The sequence below is a fragment of the Mesoplodon densirostris genome, chromosome 4 (genome assembly GCF_025265405.1).
Source record: "Mesoplodon densirostris isolate mMesDen1 chromosome 4, mMesDen1 primary haplotype, whole genome shotgun sequence".
In the NCBI taxonomy this organism is placed as follows: domain Eukaryota; kingdom Metazoa; phylum Chordata; class Mammalia; order Artiodactyla; family Ziphiidae; genus Mesoplodon; species Mesoplodon densirostris.
This window is the reverse complement of record NC_082664.1, coordinates 146953164-146964484: the sequence shown is the minus strand read 5'-3', so window position 1 is coordinate 146964484 and position 11321 is coordinate 146953164. Positions and strand designations below refer to the sequence as shown.

At 41.6% G+C, this 11321-nt stretch overlaps 1 pseudogene; it reads left to right on the top strand.

Moving 5' to 3' along the window:
• Positions 1–3609: 3609 nt before the first annotated feature.
• LOC132487594 (melanoma-associated antigen 10-like) lies at positions 3610–4416 on the top strand (annotated as a pseudogene).
• Positions 4417–11321: the final 6905 nt, after the last annotated feature.

The window sequence follows — 11321 nt, the reverse complement described above, 5'->3', positions numbered from 1 at the left end:
TAACCAGCATTGAACCAGAGAGAGGTTGATCCAAACTCTTGTACATGACGGCCCATGTTTTCCACCCATCTCATACAGAAGATTTCTCTTCAGGTTAGCAACGAAACACATCTGCCAAATAAGGGTAAGTAGCAGAAGGCCTCTACTAGGTATACATCGTAAGTTATTAGAACACTATCACATCTAATTTGAAAATAAATGTAAACAATTAGATCAAGCTATGCAGGTGTTTATACAATCACAGCAGAATCAGAAATTATTACCAATACCTGTCACCTGGTAGTTCTATTCACCATATGGCTACAGAGAACAATTCACTAGTTATATTATCAGGGCTGATATTACATTTTCTCTCAGGAGAAAACAAACAAGTAATTATAGTCTTAGTCAAGATTTTTAGTTAAGGCGCATCACTTTATAAAATGAAAAGAGCAACAAATTTAAACACTGACAACAAAAGACTTTTGAAAGACCCATCCCCCAGCCAGATGTACTTGTCCACGGGTGGGATCAGGGCCACGAATATTACTAGCCAAATTATAAAGGGAATCTGCATCACTTGGAATGAGCAGGACCCTTGGAATACAAGATAGGATTTTGAAGAATAAACTGAACAAATTTTGCACAGAAACCTAATTCAGATGGTCAGATGCTTTGTCACTCTACCTTCAACAAAAAGATGGAACACTCCCTCTGCAGAATCAGGACAAGTCCCTTGTATATTGTCTGCAGAGATTTATTGAATGTAACCATACTCATTGATCTATTGAAAACACCCTTGCATGTGTTTCTGAACACACTGAAATTTTTTTAAAAAATTTTTTATTTTTGGCTTTGTTGGGTCTTCGTTGCGGCGTGTGGGCTTTCTCTGGTTGGGGTGAACGGGGGCTACTCTTAGTTGCGGTGTGCGGGCCTCTCATTCTGGTGGCTTCTCTTGTTGCAGAGCACAGGCTCCAGGCACGCAGACTTCAGTAGTTGTGGTACACGGGCTCAGTAGTTGTGGCTCGCGGGCTTAGTTGCTCCACAGCATGTGGGGTCTTCCCAGACCAGGTATCGAACCCGTGTCCCCTGCATTGGCAAGCAGATTCTTAACCACTGCGCCACGAGGGAAGTACCACTGAAAGGTTTTTATCTGGATGTATTGATTATATTTGAACATGACTATATTCACAAGAATCTTAAACCACCCCATGAGACCCCCTCTGTGAAACACAACATTCCTCAAAACAATGCTATAAATACATTCACTGTGCATGTATTTTCTTATGCCAAAATATGGAACGGATAAGACAGCAAATAAATAAACTGATTACCTATAGGAGAGGAAGGGAACAGGGTGGAAGGGACAAGGGGAGAAGCAATACTTTTCTGAATATACGTTGTTTTGTAGATTTGACTCTAGAATTATGCGAATGTTTAACATAAGAGTAAAACAGGACTTCCTTGGTGGGCAGTGGTTAAGAATCCTCCTGCCATTTGCAAATGAAGCAACTGACAAAGGATTAATCTCCAAAATTTACAAGCAGCTCATGCAGCTCAATATAAAAAAAAAAAAAGACCCAACCCAATCCAAAAATGGGCAGAAGACCTAAACAGACATTTCTCCAAAGAAGATATACAGATTGCCAACAAACACATGAAAGGATGTTCAACATCACTAATCATTAGAGAAATGCAAATCAAAACTACAATGAGGTATCACCTCACACCAGTCAGAATGGCCATCATTAAAAAATCTACAAACAATAGGGCTTCCCTGGTGGCGCAGTGGTTGAGAGTCCGCCTGCCAATGCAGGGGACATGGGTTCGTGCCCCGGTCCGGGAAGATCCCACATGCCACGGAGCGGCTAGACCTGTGAGCCATGGCCGCTGAACCTGCACGTCCAGAGCCTGTGCTCCGCAACGGGAGAGGCCACAACAGTGAGAGGCCCACGTACTAGAAAACAAAACAAAACAAAACAAAAAAATAAATGCCAGAGAGGGTGTGGAGAAAAGGGAATCCTCTTGCACTGTTGGTGGGAATGTAAATTGACACAGCCACTATGGAGAACAGTATGGAGGTTCCTTAAAAAACTAAAAATAGAACTACCATACCACCCAGCAATCCCACTGCTGGTCAGATACCCTAAGAAAACCATAATTCAAAAAGAGTCATATACCACAATTTTCACTGCAGCTCTATTTACAATAGCCAGGACATGGTAGCAACCTAAATGCCCATCGACAGATGAATGGATAAAGAAGATGTGGCACATATATACAATGGAATATTACTCATCCATAAAAAGAAACAAAATTGAGTTATTTGTAGTGAGGTGGATGGACCTAGAGTCTGTCATACAAAGTGAAGTAAGTCAGAAAGAGAAAAACAAATACTGTATGCTAACACATATATATGGAATCTAAAAAAAAAAAAAAGTTATGAAGAACCTAGGGGCAGGACAGGAATAAAGACGCAGACGTAGAGAATGGACTCGAGGACATGGGGAGGGGGAAGGGTAAGCTGGGACAAAGTGAGAGAGTGGCATGGACATATATACACTACCAAATGTAAAATAGATAGCTAGTGGGAAGCAGCCGCATAGCACAGGGAGATCAGCTAGGTGCTTTGTGACCACCTAGAGGGGTGGGATAAGCAGGGTGGGAGGGAGACACAAGATGGAGGGGATATGGGGATATACGTATGCATATAGCTGATTCACTTTGTTATACAGCAGAAATTAACACACCATTGTAGAGCAATTATACTCTAATAAAGATGTTAAAAAAAAAAAAGGAAAAAAAGAATCTGCCTGAAAATGCAGGGTACATGGGTTCCATCCCTAGTCTGGGAAGACCCCGCATGCTGTGGAGCAACTAAGCCTGTGCGCCCCAACTATTGAGCCTGCACTCTAGAGCCCACGGGCCACAACTACTGAGCCTTCATGCCACAACTATTGAAGCCTGCTTGCCTAGAGCCTGTGCTCTGCAGCAAGAGAAGCCACCACAATGAGAAGCCCGCACACGACAACGAAGAGTAGCCCTCACTCGCCACAACTAGAGAAAGTTCATGTGCAGCAAAGAAGACCCAACACAGCCAAAAATAAATAATTATTTCTTAAAAAAAAATAAAAGAGAAGCTACTGCAATGAGAAGCCCACGCACCGCAAGGAAGAGTAGCCCCTGCTCGTGGCAACTAGAGAAAGCCTGCATGCAGCAACGAAGACCCAACAAAGGCAAAAATAATAAATAAATAAATTAATTAATTAATTTAAAAAATATATTTTAAAGAAAAAAGAGTGGGAGAGGGAGGGGAGGACCAGGGTTGGGGAGGCTGGGTTCAGGTCGGCAGAGGCAAGGAGCCCAGCCCCGCCAGAAGTCAAGGGGCCCCAGGAACCAGGAGGCGAAGGCCCAGGTCTGAAGACCATGTCCTCAGGTCACAGAGCAGAGGAGGCCCAAGCAGTGCCAGGGGTCAAGGTGAGGTTGGCAGGGGACAGGCTGTGCAGGAGGAGCACCCCTGTGAGGCCCGAGAGCACCCCTCAAAAGAAGACCTGCCCATGGTCCCCATGTGTCACCCCTGTCCACACTCCTGTTGGCGGCCAGACGCCAGTCACCGTGGCCCTGGTCCAGATGAGTTAGCTCCTCAAGCCTGAGGCAGACCTTCAGGACCCAGTCCAGGCGCAGGGCCCCGTGGAGGCGCAGATAGCTGTTCTAGGCTGAGGGGGAGGAAGCCGCATCCCCCGTGTCCTCTTCCTCCCCAGGCCCCTCCTCCTCCTCCTCTGCCCATGCCGAGTCCTTGCCCCAGGAGGTACTTAATGTGATGATGGCTGACCTGGTGGGGTTACTGCTCCTTAAGTATTGCGTCAAGGAGCCGACCTCCAAGGTGGAAATGCTGAATATGGTCCTCAAAGACCATAGGGACCACTTCCCCCGTGGTTTTCAGCCAAGCCTCTGTGTGCATGCAGGTGGTCTTTGGAGTGAAGAAGGTGGACCCCAGCGAGCACACCTACGTCCTGGTCCCCACCCTGGGCCTCACCTGGGATGCCATGCTGAGCGATGGGCAGAGCGTGCCCAAGGCCGGCCTCCTGGTGATGTTCCTGGCCATGATCCTCCTGGAGGGTGAATGCGCCTCTGAGGAGGAGGTCTGGGAAGCACTGAGTGTTATGGGGGTGTATGCAGGGAAGCAGCACTGCATCTGTGGAGAGCCCAGGAAGCTGCTCACCAAAGTGCGGGTGCAGGAGGGCTACCTGGAGTACTGGCAGATGCCCCACAGCGACCCCACCCACTCACTACGAGTTCCTTTGGGGTCCCCAGGCCTATGTGGAGACCAGCAAATGGCAGGTCCTGGAGTATCTGCTCAGGGTCAATTGATGGGATCCCAGGTCCTTCCCATACCTGTCTGCAGAGGCTGTGAGCGATGAGGAAGAGGGGGCCTGAGCCAGAACAGCAGCCAGGCTCCTTCCAGGCCCATGCCCAGCAGCTCCTCTTGCAGGGCAGGAAGGGAGGCTGATCCTCCACTCTGAGTTTGAAGAGGGAGTGGTCAGCCTTCTAAGTAGTGAGGGCCCAGGCAAGTTGGGGGAACACGATGTGTAGCATCTTGGGGTTCCTCTTGTGTATAATGACATGGAATTTCATCTCTGTTTTCTTTAGAAATTTTTCAAATATTGTTCCTTTTAAAAGAAGACTTAATAAGCTTCAGTATCTAAGTTTGTGAATGACATTGATCACAAATGTATTTGCACTAATTCAGTTCAAAGACAAGAGTTTTGTTATTTTGTAAAACAAATTGTAAGACTCCCATATTATTTTGTGATCCTGAACAAGATAACATGGCATTGGAATATGAATCTCTTGGAAATGAGAAAGAACTTTAGAATAAAATTGATGGGGTCAAGAAAAAGAGAAATAAAAGTAAAGGTTAGTTAATTCTTAAAAAAAAAGAGTAAAACAAACCTAAATCAAAATGTTAGCAATTGTGTCTTCCTTTCTTTTTTCTTGATCAGTCTATCTAGAGGTTGATCAATTTTATGGATCTTTTCAGAGAACCAGCTTCTGGCCTCATTGATTTTCTCTGTTTGCCTGTCTCCTATTTTATTGATTTCCATTCTTATCTTATTTCTTTCCCTCTACTTACTTTGCGTTTAATTTGCTCTTCTTTTTCTAGTTACTTAAGTTGCGCCACAACTACTGAAGCCCATGTGCCTAGAGCCCATGCTCGGCAACAAGAGAAGCCCCCGCTCACCACAACTAGAGAAATCCCGCGCCCAGCAACAAAGACCCAATGCAACCAAAAATAAATAAATAATAAATAAATAAATTTACTTTTGAAAAAAGAGTATCTCCTTGTGGTCTTGATTTGCATTCACCTGATCATTTTCTAAATCTCTCTTCATATGTTTATTGATAATATGTGGTTCCCATTCTGTAAAATGCCTGTTCACATCTTTTGTCTATTTTTCTATTGGGCTCTTTGTTCCTTTTATATTAAGTAATGAAAGTTCTTTATCCATTTTTGAGCTGAATTCTTTGTCAGTGTGTGCCTTTTATTTTCTTTAGGTTTTCCTTTGAGAAAAAAATTTCTAAATTTTAATATAGTCAAATTGTCAATCTTATATTTTATTTTCAATGTTTTTTTGTAGCCTGTTTGAGAAAATTTTCCCTACTCCATGTTCTAAAGGATGAACCTCTAAGTTCTCTGCTAAAAATTTTCCAGTTTTGTTTTGAAATCTAAATTCTTAGTTTTCTGTAATTGATTTCTGTATATGATGTGATGTAAGGATCCAATTTTCCCCTATATAGATAACCATGTTTTCAGCTCCTTTCCCACTGACCTAACATATTACCTCTGTAATTTGTGTATTCTGCATCCATATCAAACTATCTTAATTATAAGAAATTTATATTAAATCCTGATATCTTGTAGGGAAAATCTTCGCATTCTTCACTTTGTCTTTAGAAATGTCCTGGCTATCTTTGGCCTTTTACATTTCCATGTACATTTTGGAATAATCTTAACAGGTTCTATGGAAAACTCTATTGAGATATTGATTGAAATTGCATGAACTATACAGATCAATTTGGGGAAGATTGATATCTTTATAATAATATGCCTTTCTATCCATAAGCGTGATATCTCTCTCTACTTATTTAGGCCTTTTTAAATATGTCCTAATAAAGATTTATTATTTTGCCTTAGAAGTCTTGAATATCTTCTCTCTTTTTTTTTTTTTTTTTTGCAGTACGTGGGCCTCTCACTATTGTGGCCTCTCCCGTTGCGGAGCACAGGCTCCGGACGCACAGGCCCAGCGGCCATGGCTCACGGGCCCAGCCCCTCCGCGGCATGTGGGATCTTCCCGGACCGGGACACGAACCCATGTCCCCTGCATCGGCAGGTGGACTCAACCACTGCGCCACCAGGGAAGCCCCCCAAATATCTTCTCTTTAATTACATTTTCTAGCTGTTTGCTGTTGGGGTATAAAAGTGCAACTGACATTTTAAAAAAATTTTTTTGATTTTTGGCTGTGTTGGGTCTTTGTTGCTGCACGCAGGCTTTCTCTACTTGCAGCGAGCGGGAGCTACTCTTCATTGCAGTGGGCCGGCTTCTCATTGCGGTGGCTTCTCTTGCTGCGGAGCACGGGCTCTAGGACGCAGGCTTCAGTAGTTGTGGCTTATGGGATCTAGAGCACAGGCTCAGTAGCTGTGGCGCACGGGCTTAGTTGCTCTGCAGCATGTGGGATCCTCCAGGGCCAGGGCTCAAATCCGTGTCCCGTGCACTGGCAGTCGGATTCTTTACCACTGCACCACCAGGGAAGCCCCCTGTTTAGAATTCTTACATCTATATTTATGCAGTTGTCCTTTCTCATATTCTTTGTCTTTAGCATCGAAATTATGCTGGCCCTGTAGAGTGAATGTGAAAGAGTCTGTATTAACTTGGTTAATCTGTTCCTTGAAATTCTGATAGACTGCTCCTTAAAAACTGTAGGCCTGGGGTTTACTTAGTGGAAAGATCTCAACCATTGATTAATTTTTAAAAGTTATAAGACTATTCTAACTTTTCATTTCTCCTTGAGTCAGTTATGATTAGTTATATTTTTCTGAAAAATCTGAATATTTTGTCCAAGTTCTGAAAAGTGTTGACATATAGTTGTTAATCATAGCCTCTTATCCTTTTAATCTGTACTTTATCTGTGGTTATGTCTCTACTATCATTCACAGTACTTGTTTGCATCTTTTCTCTTGAACAATATTGCTAGAAGCTTGTCAATTTTATTCTTTTTTTAACCAAACTTTTTTTTTAATCCCAGGAAATGCTATATACTTTTTTCTTTTAATATTTTATTTATTTATTTGGTCAACCGTGGTCTTAGTTGTGGCCGGCCAGCTCCTTAGTTGCGGCATGTGAACCCTTAGTTGCAGCATGCACGTGGGATCTAGTTCCCTGTCTAGGGGTCAAACCTGGGACCCCTGCTTTGGGAGCTTGGAATCTTAATGACTGCGCCACCAGGTAAGTCCCTATTCTTATTAGAGAGGTGTGTTGAAATCTCCCACTTTGATGATACATTTAAGAATTTGCATACAAATGCATACAAATCAAAGTAAATAAAATGAAAGTGACCATGCGTGGACCACACAATGACAGTGTGTTCTTGTCTAAGAATTATAATCTAAATACATGCATTTGAGGTCCAAAAAGTAAAAATCATTTTTAAAATGCACTTCTTTTTTAATCAAAAAGAAGAGACTATAAATCACTCTTGATTTACTATTGTAATATTTTTGCAGTCTTTATATATATATGTGTGTGTGTATATACATACAGGTAATTGTGCTAAAACTGGAAAATGGAGCACTCTCTTTTGTAACTTTATTTTTCACCTAATGATAAATTGATAACATGTTTGCATGTCATTAAATATTCTTTAAGAGTATTTAAAATATAGTCATAAAATTCCATTGTATGGATACACCATAGTTTATTTAAATAAATGACTACTGTTAGAATTTAAATTGCTCCTATAATTTTCCTATTATTAACACACTGGGTTTAATATCTTGGTAGCTTAATCTTTGTACCTGTTTTTTTGTTTGTTTGGTTTGTTTTTTGTTTTTGGCTGCACCCCACAGCTTGTGGGATTTTAGTTCCCTGACCAGGGATTGAACCTGGGCCACCACAGTGAAAGCACTGAGTCCTAACCACTGGACCACAGGGGAATTCCCTTTGTACCTGTTTTTGATTCCTTCCTCTGGGGAAATTCATGGACATGGAATGGTTGAGGCAAAGATATAGGAAAAAAGTTAAGGCCTTTGATATAAAAAAAGTCATTTGATCCTCAGGAAAGGTTTACCAAGGCTCATTCCCACCAAGAAAATACACAAACAACACACAAGTCCATTTTCTCATATCCTCATCAACTATGAGCTTTATGAGTCTTTAAATCCTTCCTAAAAAATTTTTTTCCGTGATGTTTTAATTTGCATTTCCTTGATTACAACTGAGATTGAATATTAAGATGTTTCCATAGTTTAAAAAATTAACTAGTTTTTAATTGAAAAAACAATTCATGTATATGGTAAAAATATCAAACAGCATAAAAAGACACACTATGAAATAAGTCTCCTTCCCACCCTGGAGCCCCAGTCCCCCCGAGGCAGCCACCGTGATCAGTTTCTTGTTTCTCTTTCCAAAAATATTATGTACTTAAACAAGCACACATGCAAGAAGAAAAGCATTTATGTCCATATACAATTCTCCATTTTAAAACCCATGAGAACATGTTTTTAGAGTGAAATACAAACTCCCTGACCTGCTTACGGCTCAGACCTCATCTGTACAGCTTTCCCCACCAGTCACCACTCTCCAACGGCAGTGGCCATCTTTGTGGCCCTTGGCATCCTAAGCTCTTTCCTATCTTGGGGCCTTTTTTCTTGTGCCCTATTGCCTCAACTCAGATAGCACCTCTAGAGCAGTCTTCCCTGACCACCTGTTCTAAAGCAGCCCCACTGCACACAGTCTCTCACTGTCACATTTCTTTCCTGAGTTTACTTCATAGCATTTAGAACTATTGGAAATGATCTCATTTCTGGGTTGTTTTATTCGTTCGTTGCCTCTCTTCTCTACCAGGATGCAAGCTTCATGACAGCTTGGATCTGAGCTGTTCTGTTTACCTCTATTTCTCCAGTACCTGGGACAGTTCTCGGCATAGAGCAAGTCCTCGATTAATATTTGCTGAATGAGTGGTTGTTGAGCACACTGTGCTCTACTGTGCTGCTTTTAAGCAAGTAAGAGAGTTCAATATTGCATGCAAACACACCTATATATGTTATGTATATATATGCTTCATTTTTTTTTTTTTTTTTTTTTGGTGGTACGCGGGCCCCTCACTGTTGTGGCCTCTCCCGTTGCAGAGCACAGGCTCCGGACACCCAGGCACAGCAGCCATGGCTCACGGGCTGAGCCGCTCCGCGGCATGTGGGATCTTCCCAGACCGGGGCACGAACCCGTGTCCCCTGCATCGGCAGGCGGACTCTCAACCACTGCGCCACCAGGGAAGCCCCGCTTCATTCTTTTTTATGGCTGTGTAGTATTGCTTTGAATTGATATTTCAGTTTATTTAGCCAGTCCCCCATTGATGGACTGTTTGGGTGTTTCTAGTATTTTGCTATTTGCTCACATATATATTATTTCACATATATAGGAATATATTCATAGAAATAGTTCTATTCCTAGAAATTGAACTGCTGAGTAATAAGGTATGTGTGTGTATGGTTTATTTTATTTTATTGAGGTATAATTGACATTATATTAGTTTCAGGTATACAACATAATGATTCAATATTTGTATATATTACAAAATGATCACCGCAATAAGTCTAATTAGCATTTCACCACAGTTACAGAATTTTTTTTCTTGTGATGAGAACTTTTAAGATCTATATGTTTGTAGTTTTAATAGCATTGTCAAGTGTCCTTTCAAAAAAGTTGCACCAATTCACACACATATTTTCCCCAGAAATGTATGTGAGTGTCTCTTTATCTATGTTATAGCCAAGTTTGTATTATCAAATGTCCTGATCTTTAACAAACTGGGGGAAAATATGGATGAAAGCAAAAATCAGCTTTCATAGAAAATATAAATATAAACTGTTCATAAAACATGTTAAATATTAAAAAAATAAAATAAATTTCAAAAAAATGATTAAAAAAACCATGTTAAAAGATGCTCAACCCCACTCAGTGTTTTTATTGGCATATCTTTAATTATGAATGAGGTTGAGCATCTTTTAACATGTTCACAAGCGATTTATAAATCTAGAACAATGTTTCCCCACCCCTTTTTTCATGTCATTGGCATGTCAGTGCAGAAATTCTAAAATTCAAAGAGCCAAATTTATCAGTCTTTTCTTTTATGGCTGAGACTTTAGGTTTTGTTTAGAAAAGCTATCCCACACTGAAATTATTAGACTTTTTTCTATGTTTTCTTCTGGTATTTTTACAGTATTCAAAAATTTTAATCTTTATTGGTATTCAGTTGTCCTGATACCATTTATCGACCTGTCTGTCTCTTCTCTGCTAAGTTGTAATGGCACCTTTATCATATACTGGTGTTTTATATGTCCACCTACACCCTCACCATGGGATTGTGGGGTCACACATGAATGTGTAAAGTTGCCTTCCTTGAGATTTTATTTTGGGGAAGCCTAAGAATCTTGAGGCATATGCTATGTGGAGGGAAAATAGGCAAGTCCCTTTGAGAGTACCAAGAAAGGAATATTTCTCAAAACTATGAAGAGGGGCTTCCCTGGTGGCGCAGTGGTTGAGAGTCCACCTGCCGATGCAGGGGACACGGGTTCGTGCCCCGGTCCAGGAGGATCCCACATGCCACGGAGCGGCTGGGCCCGTGAGCCATGGCCGCTGAGCCTGAGCCTGTGCTCCGCAACGGGAGAGGCCACAACAGTGAGAGGTCCGTGTACCGCAAAAAAAAAAAAAAAAAAAAAAAAAAAAAAACCTATGAAGAGGACAGAAATCTGGGGCTCTTGATGGGTGCGGGGGGCACTTTTCACCCTCTATCTCAAGGGCATCAGGAAGATGGCAAGGCCTAAGGGTGTTAGAGCTTGGAAAATTTACAACCTTATAAACTGAGACTGCTAAACCAGATAGAATGAAAATAAATGGACTTAACATTCAATTCAGGACATTTAAAAAAAACAGAAAAATAAATGTAAAAAAAAAACAAAAACGGGGCTTCCCTGGTGGCTCAGTGGTTGAGAATCCACCTGCCAATGCAGGGGACACAGGTTCGAGCCCTGGTCCGGGAAGATCCCACATGGCGCAGCACAACTA